This window comes from Hyla sarda, chromosome 2 (assembly GCF_029499605.1).
Source record: "Hyla sarda isolate aHylSar1 chromosome 2, aHylSar1.hap1, whole genome shotgun sequence".
NCBI classification, from domain to species: Eukaryota; Metazoa; Chordata; class Amphibia; order Anura; family Hylidae; genus Hyla; species Hyla sarda.
In genome coordinates, this window is record NC_079190.1 from 350,382,719 (window position 1) to 350,400,584 (window position 17,866).

Sequence of the window (17,866 nt, forward strand, 5' to 3'; positions counted from 1 at the left end):
CGGTGGATATTGTTAAATTACAAATCAGCTGCACATTAATAGCCGGAGGATACGTCCATCCACTCAGGCACGCAGTCCCAGCCCCTTCACTCAGGGGACATTGCTCGACTGGAGAGGTATGTAATTAATCATATTAAGGAAGGAACGCTCTTACTGCCACATCTGAGCCGCACTCCTTTAAGACTCTGCGCTTTATTAAACACTTCACTTATTGAATCATTATTAATCATAGTACATGACTGATCTATGGAAATGGATTTCCGCTGCTGAATCCATTGCTATAACTGTTGTTTGCTCTATACCCTCAGCATACAGTACTCAATGGCACAAATGGCTACTTGCTGTTCAGGAGCCTCTCTCATAGTAGTGTAGGGTCTTTTGGGAAAAGTCTGCCCTAATCTTGACTGTAGTCTTAAATCTGTACTGGATTGCCTCCCAATCTAGTGATGCCAGGGACCCCTGAAATGTTCCAGTCTGTAGTGTTCACGACGGACTTTCCCCACCATAGAGATGCATTCTGCCTAAACAGTGCTGCTATCCAACAAAATATAGTGGGAGATTTATCAAAATCCGTGCAGAAGAAAAGATGACCACCAATCAGATTGCTCCTTTTATTTTTTAGAGGGCTTATTAATAAACTGTACCTCCAAGCACTATAAAATACTTATCTGTCCCATTCCTGCACTGACCTCAGTATCTGCTGCTCTGGCCTCTCCTAGTCAGGCCTGGCACCTAGGGGCATTCTGACAGGGCTGTACACTGGCAACCGTTGCTTTTTTAACTATACCAACTTGCTAAAGGCACAGTTAATATTGAATACAGGAGAACTGGTGATTTTTCCCCAGTTATTGGGAAACCTGGCTGAATGGCGCCTGTACTGTGAGAAGCAGCACAGCAATGCTCACATCTATCTCTTCCTGAGGAAAACAGTCAGCACTGGAGAAGTCCTTCTAGGACTGATGATACGTCAGAAGGTCATTCTAGTAAGGTGCCAGGAATATTTCCAGACTGTTTTACTGAATTCTTGATAGGAAGGAGGATCCTAAGCCACACTGTGCCCATTGTTGATATAGTAAAATGGTTGGAGGACAGGTCAGTTACTTTGAGGGTTGAATGACCACCTCAGGGCAAAACCCAAATCTTTATAAAGGACATTTATCATTCTTGTCTTTAGAAAGTTTTGAAGTCCTTTATTTATGCTTTGATTTAGCTCACGTGCAATGTCTTTATCATAATATCTCACATGGTTGATAGATTTGGCGCATGTAAGCAAAAAACAAATCCCTTTAGAACATTACTTTGTATTATTCCTCATCTGCATCTTTTTAGTCTGTTGCTCAAAAAAAGTGTGACGTTTTTTAAAACGCTCTCCACAGCCAGTTTTTTTTTTTATCCAGGTCTGGGCTGGTGTACAATTGAGATAACATGAGGGCTTTGCAACAAACTTTTGACTTAACAAAAAGTCGCATTTCATAAGCCAGCTACAACTTCAAAGTAAAAAAGCTAAAGTGTGTACCAAAGTAATTTTAGTCAAAATTCCTTTAGCATAAAGTCGCACCAATCTTGCGCAGCAGAGACATTTCTGCGAATTTACTACAGCCCATAAAAGGGCTCTAAACCAAAAAAATGGGACACCTATGTACTTAGGTCAATCCCCTAGTTTTTGCCCCACATGAAGTAATCTTTCTACTGTACACCCTGTTAATGTCTGTTTATCTTGTAGTAAATAAATTTAACTTGTTTAGGACACAGGCTGTAAATTTACGCCCCCTTGACAGCCGGGACTTAACGCATCAGGGTGTAAATGTACGCCGTAGAGTATTAAGTTACTTTATACCGGATGGGTGTTGGCTACTAGTAGGCGGTAGTAGGCGGACACTCACTGCTAATGACGGGGAGAGACGATCCATCTAAAACCCTTGTGACACCATGATCAATGCTGATCACCGTTCTTTTTCCCCTTTTACTCCCTGCCCCAAAAAATACATAATAAAAAACAAGTGGAATCGCTACTTGCGTATTTGTCCAAAATATAATTGTGCATGGTTAACGGCATGGACGTAAAAAACCCCAAACGCCAAAAAGTTTATAAAAACCACAGATCACGGTACAAAAGAAAGCCCTCATCCAGCCCAATATAAGAAAAATGAAAAAGTTATAGGGGTCAGAAAAGTACAATTTTACTAATTTTGTTTTACATTTTTTTTTTTACTTTTTAGGAAGTACGTTAGAAAAACTATATACAGTTGGCACCCCTGAAATTTTTCTAGAAAATGAAGTATTTCTCACAGGAAAGGATTGCAGTAACACATGTTTATTCCCTTAGTGTGTATTGGAACTAAACCAAAAACTGGAGGAAAAAAAGCAAATTGGACATAATGTCACACCAAACTCCAAAAATGGGCTGGACAAAATTATTGGCACCCTTTCAAAATTGTGGATAAATAGATGCTCCTTTAAACTTACCTGGAGCAAGTCTATGCATTGTGTGTCTCTGTGTGAAACACTTAACATGGACAACAGAAAGAGGAGAAGAGAACTGTCTGAGGACTTGAGAACAAAATTGTGGAAAAATATCAACTATCTCAAGGTTACAAGGCCATCTCCAGAGATCTAGATTTGCCTTTGTCCACAGTGCACAACATTATCAAGAAGTTTGCAACCAATGGCACTGTAGCTAATCTCCCTGGGTGTGGACGGAAGAGAAAAATTGATGAAAGGTGTCAACGCAGGATAGTCCGGATGGTGCATAAGCAGCCCCAAACAAGTTCCAAAGAAAAATGAGAAAGGGAGTCAGCTTCTCCTAAACCAAGCGCCCGGCAATCTCCACAAATATGTAGAAAGGAAGGCAGGAGCCAGCGCTGAGTCTTCAGATTTATTCGAGGTAAAAGCAAGGAACAGGATATACACACTTACCAGCACACTGGGAAGAAAGTACTCTCTTCCTGGAGTGCCGGTATGCATATATCCTGTTCCTTGCTTTTACCTCAAATAAATCTGAAGACTCAGCGCTGGCTCCTGCCTTCCTTTCTACAAGTTCCAAAGATATTCAAGCTGTCTTGCAGGCTCAGAGAGTTTCAGTGTCAGCGCAAACTATCTGTCAACATTTAAATGAAATTAAACGCTATGGCAGGAGACCCGGAGGACCCCACTGCTGACACAGAGACATAAAAAAGCAAGACTACATTTTGCCAAAATGAACTTGGGTAAACCAAAATCCTTCTGGGAAAAAATGTCTTGTGGACAGATGAGACCAAGATAGAGCTTTTTGGTAAAGCACGTCATTCTACTGTTTACCGAAAACGGAATGAGGCCTATAAAGAAAAGAACAAAGTACCTACAGTGAAATATGGTGGAAGTTCAATGATGTTTTGGGGGTGTTTTGCTGCCTCTGGGACTGGGTGCCTTGAATGTGTGCAAGGCCTCATAAAATCTGAGGATTACCAATGGATTTTGGGTCGCACTGTACAGCCCAGTGTCAGAAAGCTGGGTGTGCGTCAGATATCTTGGGTCTTCCAGCAGGACAATGACCCCAAACATATGTGAAAAAGCACCAATAAATGGATGGTAACAAAGCGCTGGAGAGTTCTGAAGTGGCCAGCAATAAGTCTATCTAAATCCCATTGAACACCAGTGGATAGATCTTAAAACTGCTGTTGGGAAAAGGCGCCTTCCAATAAGAGAGACCTGGAGCAGTTTGCAACGGAAGAGTGGTCCAACGTTCCGACTGAGAGGTGTAAGAAGCTTATTGATGGTTATAGGAAGCCACTGATTTCACTGATGGACTTTATTTTTTCCAAAGGGTGTGCAACCAAATATTAAGTTAAGGGTGCCAATAATTTTGTCCAGACCATTTTTGGAGTTTGATGTGACGTTATGTCCAATTAGCTTTTTTTCCTCCCTTTTTTGGTTTAGTTCCAATACACACAAAGGGAATAAACATGTGTATAGCAAAACATGTGTTACTGCAATCCTTTTCTGTGAGAAATACTTCATTTTCTTGAAAAATTTCAGGAGTGCCAACATTTATGGCCATGACTGTATATTGGGTATTGTTTTATTCGCATTGACCCACATTATAAAGAGTACTGGGGGGAATGGCTTGGCACGCTGGCTGCAAGTTGCACACCATGAGAGCCCCTGCCCGGGCCCTGCATTAGGAGACAATCTAAGCCTTAATGGGGGGCAGAAACAAAAGTAAAAAGGAAGCAGGGACCCCTCAAGACCTCCTAGAAGCCGTGCAGCAGATTACCTCCTACTTTCGCCCGCAGGCTGCGGCCACAGCACCTCTGACACAAACGTGGCCCGGGACTGCGCTGCCTCAGCCGGCACTGAGAGCCTCCTCTCCGTCCTCAGCTCCCTCCACGAGCCGCACGGCATAAGTTGCGAACCTCTGCGCCGGCACAGTGGGGAACGCTCCTGCCTGCCTCCAGCACCACGCTACAGCCCGCAGTAAGTTGTCCTGAAGAGATCTTCCTCCCACTCTGAACACACTACCCGGCCAAAGTGCCTGCCGCCATTACCACTCTGCTGGTGACTGCTCCTCCCCACAACATCATGTCGGCTCCCCAGCTGCCCCGGAGTCCTTTGCCCTCTGACCCTGTGGCCCCAGCTCCTCCCCAAATGACTGCCACCTCACAGCTGCTGCAGGCTCCATGTCTTGTGCCCACTGCAGCTCTTGCCACATTAACCACTGATGCCTATGTGGAAATTAACCCCATGGGGGCTTGGCACCTTCCACCATCCCAGCGGACCCCCTCACCTCATCTCCTGCAGCCTGCTTTGGCCACACCAAGTTATGGCCACCCATCCGCTATGCCTTATGGTCCACCGCTTCACACATCCACTTCTGCTGTTTCAGAGCACTCACACCATATGGACTCAGACATGTCCCTCTCAGAAGATGAGTCCCCTGATCATGATGGCATTCCTGACTACTGTGGGGAAAGCCCCCCCAGCGAAGAATTTTTTTTCAAAACTCCCAAGAAATTACACTCACCAGCAAGTAAATATGCGGATACTCCTCATCTGAGGACTCACGTACCTCACCTAGAACCCGAGGTCCCAAACCTTGCGTGCCTAACCACTACCCCTCGCCTCCCGCTCACTTAGTCACTGACCTATGGTCCCACCTTAGCGGGAGTCCTGCGCTCCCGAGCCCAGAAGCTGCTGTTCATACCTTGAAAAATGACTCAGAGCTACAGGCTCTGGACTTGCTGGCAGTGGATATGAAAAGGGCATGAAAACAAGACCTGGCTCCTGTCCAGGCTGAGGTTACCCATCTAACAACCCGAGTCACTGACCTAGAGACTTTCCGCTCCTCTATTGCATTTCAAGTTCACACATTGCGGACCGCTACTTCCTCCCTCCTGGCTCAACAATCAGTGCTTGTCAACCACATGGATGACTTGGACAACAGAAATAGGCACAACAATATTCGCATAAAGGGCCTCCGTGAATCTGTTGTCCCACAGGATCTACCTACTACTCTCCAAAAGGTGTTCAACGACATCCTACAGAGACCAGCAGACTCCCCTGTAGAACTAGACCAGGCCCATCGGGCACTGAAGGCGAAGAGCCCTGATCCATTAAAGCCGAGGGATGTCATCTGTAAAGTCCAACATTACCTCCTGAAGGAGGAAATCATGCGAAAATCCAGGCACTTGAGATCCTTGCAGTTTCAGGTTACTGAGATGCATCGTTTCCCATACTTGTCACTGCATACCCTGCGCCTACGCACTACCTTGAAGCCTCTACTGACTACTCTCCAAAATGTGAAAATCCTCTACTGCTGGGGCTATCCATTCTCTCTCACTGCACGCTATGGATCTACAGTTGCTACGCTACGATGCCCAGAAGACCTCCCAGAGTTCCTGTCCACCTTCAAACTGCTGCAAGTGTCCTTACCTGATTGGGAAATGTTCTTTTCCCCAACTATTCCATCGGCTCGACATTCTTTGGACGTACGCTCTGCTCTAAGAAGATCCGGTGGATAGAAGCTCCTTACTCCTCTCCCGCAGAGAAGAGGACGCACGACCTGACTCACCTTCAGAAAGTGATATTTTTGTCCTAGCTGCTTACTTGGCCTTCCCTGTGTTCTCTGTAGTTCCCATGCCTTAACCTGTCACCACTACCAGATGTTCGTTTTGCTCTTCCCCCACTAAATATGGCCCTAGATGACCATTGTTTCCTTTTCTTGTTTGTTTCCCCTACAACTATATGCTGTTACACACTGTTCCCCAGGTGTCTGTTACTCTAGCCCCCTCCTGACATATAATTTATTGTTACGTGTAAATTTACCCCCCCCCCCATTTCTCTGAGTCATTGGTGGTTATACCGCCTCTACCGATTTCAGTAGTTTCCTTAGTGTTCAGCGTTTCTCCTGCTTTAGAGCGGAGGAACTCCTTTAGCCCCCAAATGGCCCTAGGCCATAGTCTTTCTTTTCTATTAGCTTGTCCTGTACGATATGGGGCTACTTGTTGCTGTCGAACCTTCTTCGTTTCCTTACTAGCTTGGTACTTAGACTGGTTCTGCTTGTGCCTTACTGTGGCCCTTATGGCCCACTTCTTTAGACCCTGTATTCCCGTTCTCTTACGGCTGCTTTTTCTGTACCTGACTTGTGTTCCTCACCTTTTCCCTCTTCTTCTTTCCCTTCCTAACAGACAAAGATATCATCTTTTCGGATGACCTTGGTGGACAATGGCGTGGGCCCGGCCCAGGAGTGGCAGTGAGTCTCATCATCATCATACTATCATGGCAGCTGACATTAATATAGCTACCCTGAATGTGAAAGGGTTTAACACACCTGAGAAACGCGCACAAATCCTATACTCTTTCCCCAAAAACGAACACACTTCTTAGCCCTACAAGAGACACACCTCAAAGAGGGCCACCTACCTACTCTCTCTACCAGATATACTAAACTTAGCTCCACAGTACTAACCCTGAAACCAGAACTAAAGGGGTTTCCCTAGCCTTTCATAAATCCCTCCCTATCTCTGTTTTAGATACGGCCATTGACCCAAATGCCCATTTTCTCTTCACGAATTGGGACCTGTCAGGTCACCTTCTTACGATAGCTTCCATATATGCCCCCAACCATAATCAAGTGGCCTTCCTTATCAAAACCTTAGAGACCCTGTCCTCCTTTGCGACTGGTCACATACTGCTCTGTGGAGACTTCAACCTACCCATTTCCCCCTTGATAAATACCTCCTCGGGTCACTCCTTCCTCTATTACCATAAGTTGCGGACCCTCCGCACTTGCTTACATGCCTTACAGCTCAGTGACTCATGGCGAACTCTGCGTCCCCAAACCCGTGATCACACTTTCTATTCACACCCCGTAACTCTTACAGTAGGATAGATTACATCTTTTGCTCACACCATCTCTTACCTTCGGTGACGAGCTCAACCATTGGCTCGATCACCTTCTCTGATCATGCACCTGTCCTGCTCACCTTTTCCCTTCCCTCGTTCTCCAAGCCCCACTCCACTTGGAAACTAAATGAATCTCTCCTGCTGGATGCTCTATGTTTTCAAGAGCAATACATATTTAGGTGTCCATGTCCCTAGTGATCTTAAAGATACCTTTTGCCTTAATTTTCCTCCCATACTATGCTCCATTAAAACTGACTTGACCAGATGGGAGCGAAAAGACTTCTCTTGGTTGGGAAGGGTCAACATTGTAAAAAATGAATATTCTTCCCAGACTCCTTAATATCTTCTCATATATTCCTTCTAACCTCCCTAAATCCTTTTTTTGGGGACTCTCTTCACTCCTATCTGATTTTTGTCTGGGCCCGAACACACCCGAGGGTGGCCCGTCGCATCCTGTCTAAATGCAAAACTAATGGAGGTCTGGGTCTCCCTGACTGTCTTTTCTACTTCTTAGCAGTAGTGTTGACCAGGGTCTTGGACTGCCGAGCAGACCCGACTACAAAACAATGGGTGGCCCTTGAAGGCTACGCTTCTCACCTAGATGCTAAGATGCTATTATGGCTCCCTTCACACCCCCTGACGTCTGCTCTCTCCTCTGAATTACCTCCAATCATTTCCTCAATTGCGAATGCTTGTCACTCCTACCTGACTAACACTCCTCTCTTTTCCCCGGATGGGCCCCTGACTCCAGAATTTGGTAACCCAGTCTTTCTGCCTGCACTCTCCTTGTCCTCATTTCTTGGCCACTCTAGGTCTGAAGGTGTCTCCTTCTCTGACTTTTTAAACTACTCCGGACCGCGGCCATTGTGCGAACTTGTGTCTGACTCCTCTGCTACTCCTCGCCAGCACTTCTAATAGTCTCAGCTTAGAAATTTTCATTCCTCCCGAGGAGTTTCCCTCAATCTACAGCGCCCCCTTTCCTCATTTGAAAAACTCTGCACCTCCACGTCATGGCCACATCGCCCGATTAGTGCTATCTACGTACATTTCCTTGACTCTCTTAGTATGGATCCTCTCCCATTCCGAATGAGCTGGGAGAGAGAATTACAACACGAGTTCTCTGACGAGGAATGGGGCAGGGCGGTCCGCATGTGCCACAAATCAACTATATCTTGTAAAGCCCAAGAAACTAACTATAAAGTTCTGACAAGGTGGTACAGAGTCCGGCCCTATTGTCTCAATTCTATCCAGGCGTCCGGGACGTCTGCCTGCGATGTGGCGAGGAGGGAGGCACAATGTCCGATAAATATCGCTGCACTATCCCATACTGGTTCCATTCTGGACACTCATTCGGGAGATCATCTAATCATCTAATCTACAAATTGACCTCAGTGCGACTTGACCTAGCCCCCTTCTTTCTATTTTCCCCCCATCTGTTCCAAAATGGAGCGCCCCTCTGATTGGATTTATGCTCTTGGCGGCCAGGACAGTGATCCCGAGACTTTGGAAATCCACTCCCCCCCCGGGCCTTCTTTGCTTGGGCCCAGGAACTTTCACATATTCATAGGATAGAGGAACGTATTACAGACTCCAGAAGCCAAGTGAGAAAACACCATTTGATCTGGAGTCCTTGGATCATATTTCTCTACTCGGATGACTATAGGACCTCATACTTACCATCCTAACTTCCCTCCTACCCTGTTGCGCCTCTCTCAGGTGTGTTCCCCGCTCAGCATTGTCAGCATGCCTGCCTCTTCGGGACCTCTCCTGGGTTTGTCGTCTCCTGAGGTATGTACTCCCCCTGACTTATCTCCCCTTCCTCCCCTTTATTCCCCTTTTCTTCTTTCCGCTCTCCCCCTTACTTTTCCTCCTTCTGCTTCTTCCGTTGTCCACCTTGCCTAGTGACATGTATTTCTTTTATGGATCACTTATTTGCACCCTCTGAGTCTCATTGGTTGTCATGTATTTTCTATATGTGGTTATATACTCGATTACCTATGTTGTTTTACTATAGCTATGACTCTTTGGCCATACTCACTAATCTGCTATTCCATGGTATATGCTGACCACACTGTACGTTGGTGCATTTCACCCTTTATTACGGTTATCAGGCACCCCTTCTCTGTTGACTGTTACCTATCATTTGTTTGATGCAAATTCTTTGACTTGTCTACCTGTTTTTTTTGACTTGATGTTTTTTTCTATTGTAAAACTTAATAAACTTTCACTATTCAAAAAAAAAAAAATAAAGAGTACTTATTATTTTTATCATAAAGTGCACTGCGTAAGGGGTTAAGTTAACTTGCTTAAATGAATATCTTTATAGAAAATCTCTTCTCACCAGGTATCAGAAATAGGAGGATTTAAACGTACCATTTCCCATGAATTGGTCATGTAAGGGTTAAAGCATTGGAAAAATAGTGATGAGGGCTAAATGTACAAATAGCCAAAATAGCAACAACAATAATAATAACAACAATATCATATTTGCGTTTTCACGGTTGCTCATAATAAAGCATGCATCTCAGTCTAGAATGGAGTGTAAAAATGAAATGTACTACTGTACTGCCCTCTCCTGGCTGAACCTGTTACTTACACATTGATAGGATGCACAGTAATTGTGATAGATGCAGTTGGCAAACAATTCAGAAGGATTAAGCTATTGACAGCTAAGACTGTAGATCAGATTTTCCTAACCAGTGTGCCTCCAGCTGTTGCAAACCTACAATTCCCAGCATGCCTGGACAGCATGCTGGGAGCCCATTTTGGCCCTGTGGACACAGTAAACTTCTTTTTTTGAGGTTTTGTTTTTCCTCCTCACATTTTAAGAGACATAGGGGGAGATTTATCATTGCTTTTAGAGCATTCTTTTTTCTGTCTATGTTTTGGCGCAGTTCAGGCGCAAGCAGCATATTTTGAGACTTTTACGTGTGTTTTGATATAGACAGTTTCACTCCTTTTGCCTACTCTTAGAACTTTTTCTTTTTGACCATGCAGTGATCAAGTATTTATCTTTTGCGACTTTTGTCAAAAGTCTCTATTTTGTGCGCAAAGGTACTATTTAAGGAACAAAACTACACCACCTACCAGTATGCGTGAGAATCACTTCTACCTTCCACATTTCAACCTTTAACCTCTTCCATGACACGTGCTCAGGAGCTGAGCGCGGGTCATAGCTGGGTGGTTCTGGCCGCTATCTGCCACCAGGACCCATCTCTAATGCTAGACATCACCGATCACGGTGATGCCCGGCTTTAACCCCTTAGACATCGCAATAAAATTTGATTGTAGCGTCTAAAATGCAAGTAAAAATGTCCAGGCAGCTCTGTGAAAGTGAAATTCATCATCCTGCTGCACCTTCTTAATAAATAAGATGCATGCTAGTCAAACCCACCAACCAAATAAACGTAGGAAAATAGCTCTACCATAGACATTCTTTGATAAATCTGGGCCATAGCGATTTTATTTTTCCATCTTCAGACCCAAATGAGGCTTGTTTTTGGTGCAACCAAATTAATTGTCACGATTCGGCTTCCAGGTAGTGGATCCTCTGTGTCAGCGAGGGATTGGCGTGGACCGTGCTAGTGGACCGGTTCTAAGAGGCTACTGGTTTTCACCAGAGCCCGCCGCAAAGCGGGATGGTCTTGCTGCGGCAGTAGCAACCAGGTCGTATCCACTAGCAACGGCTCTACCTCGCTGACTGCTGAGAAGGCGTGGGACAGAAGGACTAGGCAGAGGCAAGGTCAGACGTAGCAGAAGGTCGGGGGCAGGCGGCAAGGTTCGTAGTCAGGATGGGTAGCAGAAGTTCAGGTACACAGGCTTTGGACAACACTAAACGCTTTCACTGGCACAAGGCAACAAGATCCGGCAAGGGAGTGCAGGGGAGGAGACCAGATATAGCCAGGGAGCAGGTGGAAGCCAATTAAGCTAATTGGGCCAGGCACCAATCATTGGTGCACTGGCCCTTTAAGTCTCAGAGAGCTGGCGCGCGCGCGCCCTAGAGAGCGGAGCCGCGCGCGCCAGCACATGACAGCAGGGGACCGGGACGGGTAAGTGACCTGGGATGCGATTCGCGAGCGGGCGCGTCCCGCTGTGCGAATCGCATCCCCAACGGCCATGACAGTGCGGCGCTCCCGGTCAGCGGGACTGACCGGGGCGCTGCAGGGAGAAAGACGCCGTGAGCGCTCCGGGGAGGAGCGGGGACCCGGAGCGCTAGGCGTAACATTAATCTTGTAATGACAACTTCATTTTACCATAAAATGTACAGTACAACCAAAAATAAATAATTTGTGGAGGGAAATTGAAAAAACAAAAGCAAAAAAACCCCCCACATTTTTAACACAGTAAAAATGACATGTTCTTTTTATTCTGTGGGTCAAATGGATTAAAATGATACCCATGTTTACATGCCTTTCTACTATTCCTGCTTTAAAAAAAATCTAACTTTTTAAACAAAAGCTATTTAAAAATTGCTGTATTCTGACCGTAAAACCTTCTTTTTTTCAGTGTATGAGGCTGTATTTTCAACAGTACCATTTTTGAGCATATATGTCTTTTTAATAACTTTATATTCCATTTTTTGGGGGGATATTATGTGATCAAAAATGTTTTTTTTTATACCTTTATACCATTTACCATACATGATGATAAACATTATGTTTGAATAGTTCAGACATTTTTGTCCGATACGAAATGTGTTTTTTTTTTTTGTAAATCTTTTTTTGAAAAACGGGAAGAGAATGATTAAAATTTTTATTAGGGGAGGGCTTATTTGTTTTAAATAACATTTATTATTTTATTTACACTATTAAAGTTCCCATAGACGGCTTTTACATGCAGTATTTCTTACACAGAGTAATGTTATGCTGTTTTCTATTTTTTAAAATGGAAAGAGAGGTGATTTTCCTTTTTATTAGGGTAGGGGCTTTTATATAATTTTGAAAACATTTTACACTTTTTAAGTCCCTATAGGGGATTATTATATGCAATCATTGGATTGCATTCTCTACAGCATTGTACAGGGAGTTTGGTGCTACACAATTCTGGTATTTGTTTTTAACCTCTTGGGGACGAAGGGCGTACAGGTTCGCCCTTGCTTCCTGGTACTTAAAGGCCAAGGGCGTACCTGTACGCCTGTGGGAATTTCGGTGCCTGCCGCACGGCGGGCGGGGACTGGACCGGGATGCCTGCTGAAATCATTCAGCAGGCATCCCGTGCAAATGTCTGGGGGGTCCTGAGACCCCCCCCCCATGTCAGGAATCGCCACAAATCGCCAATCAATTCAGATCGGCGACATGCGGTGATTCCGGGCTGATCGGGTCTCTGATGACCCGATAGCCCGGAAAATAGGGATGATCGGAGCTGTCAGAGACAGCCCCGATTGTCCTGAAGGATAGGAGTGAGGTGGTGCCACCTCCTCCTATGCCCTGCGATTGGCCGGTCAGGACTGGATATCAGGGCAGAGCGGGGGAAGATGGCGGTGAGGTGCAGGGGCTGTGGATGCGGGGAGGGGGGGGGGACGACGACACCGGCGGCAGTTACCTGGGATTACGCGGGGACCCGGGACCGGCGGCAGGCAAGTGGTGCGGCGGTGGTGTCAGATGCCGCAATGAAGGTCGCTGCAAAGTGATCTTCACTGCAGCTTCTAGGAGTTTAAAAACTACAACTCCCAGCATGCCCAGACAGCACTAACATGCTGGTGTTGCCCCATACTTTTCATTTTCATAAGAGGTAAAAGAAAAAAAAGACCCCCAAAATTTATAACACAACTTCTCCCAAGTATGGAAATACCCCATATGTGGATGTAAAATGCTTTGCACGGCACACAACAAGGCTCACTATGGGGGAGATTTATCAAAACCTGTGCAAAGGAAAAGTTGTCAAGTTGCCCATAGCAACCAATCAGCTTGCTTCTTAAATTTTTAACAAGGCCTCTGCAAAATGAAAGAAGTGATCTGATTGGTTGCTATGGGCAACTGGGCAACTTTTACTCTGGACAGGTTTTGATAAATCTCCCCCTATGTGAGAGCGCACTATGTACATTTGAGGCCTAAACTGGTGATTTGCACAGGGGTGGCTGCTGGTTACAGCGGTTCTGACATAAAAAATAAATACCCACATGTGACCACATTTCGGAAACTAAACCCCTCACAGAAGGTAACAAGGGGTACAGTGAGCATTTACACCCCAGAGGTGTCTGACAGATTTTTGGAACAGTGGTCCGTGAAAATTTAAAATTTTATTTTTAATTTGCACAGACCACTTTTACAAAGATCTGTCAAACGCCAGTGGGGTGTAAATGCTCACTGCACCCCTTGTTACGTTCCTTGAGGGGTGTAGTTTCCAAAATAGTATGCCATGTGGGGTGTTTTTCCCTGTTCTGGCACGATGGGGACTTCCTAAATGAGACATGCCCACCAAAAACCATTTCAGCAAAATTCGCTTTCCAAAAGCCCAATGTCACTCCTTCCTTTCTGAGCCCTCTAGTGCACCCACAGAGCACTTTACATCCACATATGAGGTATTTCCTTACTCAAGAGAAATGGGGTTTCAAATTTTGGGGGACATTTTCACCTATTACCCCTTGTGAAAATGAAAAATGTGGGGTAACATCAGCATTTTTGTGAAAAAAAATTTTTTTTTCATTTTCATGTCTAACTTTATTGAAAATTTGTCAACCACCTGTCGGGTGTTAAGGCTCACTGTACCACTTGTTACATTCCTTGAGGGGTTTAGCTTCCCAAATAGTATGCCATGTGGGGTGTTTTTTGCTGTACTGGCACCATGGGGGCTTCCTAAATGTGACAAAAACCATTTCAGCAAAATTCGCTCTTTAAAATCCCATTTTCGCTCCTTCTCTTCTGAGCCCTCTAGTGCGCCATATGAGGTATTTCCTTACTCGAGAGAAATTGGGTTACAAATTTTGGGGGGATTTTTCCCCTTTTACCCATTGTAAAAATAAAAAATATGGGTCTACAAGAACATGTTGGTGTAAAAAATGAAGATTTAGAATTTTCGCCTCCACTTTGCTGCTATTACTGTAAAACACCTAAAGGGTTAACAAACTTTCTGAATGTCATTTTGAATACGTTGAGGGGTACAGTTTTCATAATGGGGTCCATTATGGGGAATTTCTAACATAAAGACTCTCAAATTCACTTCAAAACTGAACTGGTCCCTGAAAAATTCAGACTTTGAAATTTACTTGAAAAATTGGAAAAATAGCTGCTAAACTTTAGTAGGCATAAAGTAGACATATTGTATATGTGAATCAATATATAATGTATTTGGAATGTCTATTTTCCTTACAACCAGAGAGCTTCAAAGTTATAAAAATGAAAAATTTTGTAATTTTTCATGACATTTTGGAATTTTTCACCAAGAAATTATTCAAGTATCGACGAAAATTTACCACTAACATAAAGTAGAATATGTCACGAAAAATAATGTCAGAATCAAATTTATAAATAAAAGCATCCCAGAGTTATTAATGCATAAAACGATAGAGGTCAGATTTGCAAAAAATGCTCCGGTCCTTTGGGTCATAATGGGCTCTGTCCCCAAGAGGTTATCATTTACACAATTTACCATGTGGGGCAATAACATTATATTTTAATAGTGTAGACAATTCCAAATATGCATATATTGTTTTTGTTTACATTTTGTAATTAGAAAAATAGGAAAACAGTGGATTATTCCCTTAACATATTTACATCCTGTGTCCGCTCCCGCCATATGAATTGTACTCAGGAGGTGAGCGCACTTCATACTCGGTGGGTCCCGGTAGTTGTTAGTAATCGGGACCCATGGCTAATGCCAGACCTTGGCTATTCGTCCAATGTCTGGCATGAACACTTTAGACACAAAGTTGATCACTGTGTCTAAAAGTTGTAAAAATGTGTGCTGGTTAGCTCAGGTTGCTGATTGGGACCACCGTGAAAAAATTGTGTGGTCCTGGCCAGCTGAGAGGACGTATGGAGCATCCTCCACTGCTACAGAAAGCCAAGGCAGCCTGGAGCAATGGAGAGCAGATAAAATTATGTAAACAAAAATAAACATAAAAATGTGAGGTATCGCCGTGTGCGTAAATGTCCGAACTATTAAAATAAGTTAGTAAACCATATGGTCTATGGCGTATATGTAAAAAAAAATCCCAAAGTTTAGAACTGCGTATTTTTGATCACTTCAGATATTATTAAAAAAATTTACAAAAAGCAATCAAAAAGTCCCATCAAAACAAAAATGATACCAATAAATACTACAGACCACGACATCTCCATATACAGACAAATAAAAGTTATAGAGGTCAGAAGAGGACAATTTTAAGCATACTAATTTTCATGCAAAAAGTTATCATTTTATAAGTAGTAAAACAAAATTAAACCTATATAAATTGTGCATCATTTATAAATTGTGTAGCGATTTTTTTTCATAATAGATTAGTTGGCCGATTATTGTTTCGATTAATCAACTAATCGGATAAAAATAACCATAATGGAGAAAAAGATAACTTATGAGTTAGATTAGGGAGGGAGTTAATGAGGGGATCGGACTGAAGATCTTCTGTGTGTTTTAGGTTTCATTGTGTGTTAAGAAAGAGTTTGTGGGGTTGGCTAGATGCTGAGCTTTGCAGAGGCTGAGAGGAGGAAGCTTTTTATTATATTTAAATATGTATTATAATAATAATAATAATAAAAACTTTCATCCTGTTCACCCACACTAAATCCAATATACTGGATTATGGTGTGGGTGAACAGGAGTCCATTTACTAAGGACTAAGGAGTCACTTACTAACATACGTACCTTAGTTCCGAAGTAATGTCCCACTGAAGATCCTCTTCTATCTTCACTGAATTGCGCGCTGGAAGCGGGCTCAGTTGGCTGTATTTGCATTTTCATTGGCGCTGGTCTCCGCGTCCTAGTGCTGGTCATGTGAGCAATTATAAAGCCGACGGGGCCCGCCTCCAGCACACAATTCAGTGAAGAAAGAAGAGGATCTTCGATGGTACATTGCTTCGGACCTAAGGTAAGTATGTTAGTAAGTGACTCCTTAACGGACTCCTGTTCACCCACACTATAACCCAGTGTATTGGGTTTTGTGTTTGTGAACAGGATGACAGTTTTCCTTTAACTTATAATAAATATAAATATAATTTTTTTTTTTCTGTAATGGCTATATCCCCCCGTTTCTTACCTGTGGGCAGATAGGAGGGGCCGCACATTCCCTGGTTGTCCATCCTACCTGCCCCCAGCAGCCTATTTAGTAAAGAGGGGGCCAACACACACAATCTTCCACTTCCTGCATCTTCTCTCTGAAATTGTTGCCTGGCCTTTAGCACAGAGCCTGACAACCGGGGACTCATGATAGCTGCAGGAAGGAGCAGGAAACAGAAGATGGTGTGTGCTGGGCCCCCTCTTCACTAAACAGGCTGCCGAGGACCACAGCTGCATATATACATAGTGATAATCGCTAAGTGTATGTGAACTTTAGAAATTGGTGGCAACTAATCCACCAACCGATTAATCGGTTAAAAAAATAGTTGACAACTATTTTCATAATTGCTTAGTTGACGATTAATCGATTAGTTTTGTTTCAGCCCTAGTATCGTTATGATCATTTGGACCTACAGAATAAAGAGAAAGGCCCATATTTATCAATCAGCCTGAAACCCTAATTGTCTGTTTTTTCCCACAGTAACCAATCACAGCTCAACTTTAACTTTACAAGAACTCGTTATGATATGAAAGCTGAGCTGTGATTTGTTGCTGTGGGAAAAAACTGAAAATTAGGGTTTCAGGCTGATTGATAATTCTCCCATAAAGTGTCATTTATACCCAAAAATGCACTACGTAATACATGAACCCCCTAAAATTGACAAAATGGTGTTTTTTTTTTTTCTTTTTTCAATTTTGCCCCTTATATCATAACATTTTTGTGTCTCTGTTGATTTGGTGGTGAAACGAGTGATGTCATTACAAAGTACAATTGGTGGTGCACAAAACACAAACCTTCATATAAGTCTATAAGGGGAAATCTAAACCATTATGGCTATAAGATGGCAAGAGGGAAAACATCCCTGTGTTAAGGAGTTAAGGATATCAGGTGTACTCTCTAGTCCTGCTCTGCGTTTCATACCCAGAAGGCCACGGTTGCTATCTGCAGCCAGGACCGATTGCTAATGCCAGACATCGCAGATTGTGATGATGTCTAGCATTAACCAATTAGAAACCACAATAAAAGCTGGGGAAAAACACATGCTGGTAGCTCAGTGGAGCTAATCAGGACACCCGCGGCAAAACCGTCGGGTCAAGATCAGCTGAGAGGACGGAAGGAGGTCCCTTACCTGCCTCCATGCTGTACAATCAGCGCTCCTTTAGTGCAACAAGCCATGACAGGCTGCACGATACCTGTCACAAGTAGCGCTGCAGCCAAACGTGCTGGCTGCGAGCGTGCTCTAGTCCCGTCCTCCCGTGCTGCTTCTGCCGC

At 43.9% G+C, this 17,866-nt stretch overlaps 1 protein-coding gene across 2 annotated transcripts in view; it reads right to left on the bottom strand.

The window, feature by feature from the left end:
* Positions 1-17,866, bottom strand: part of INKA2 (inka box actin regulator 2) — a 133,223-nt gene that overhangs the window by 81,062 nt on the left and 34,295 nt on the right. The gene's annotated exons all lie outside the window — the stretch shown is intronic.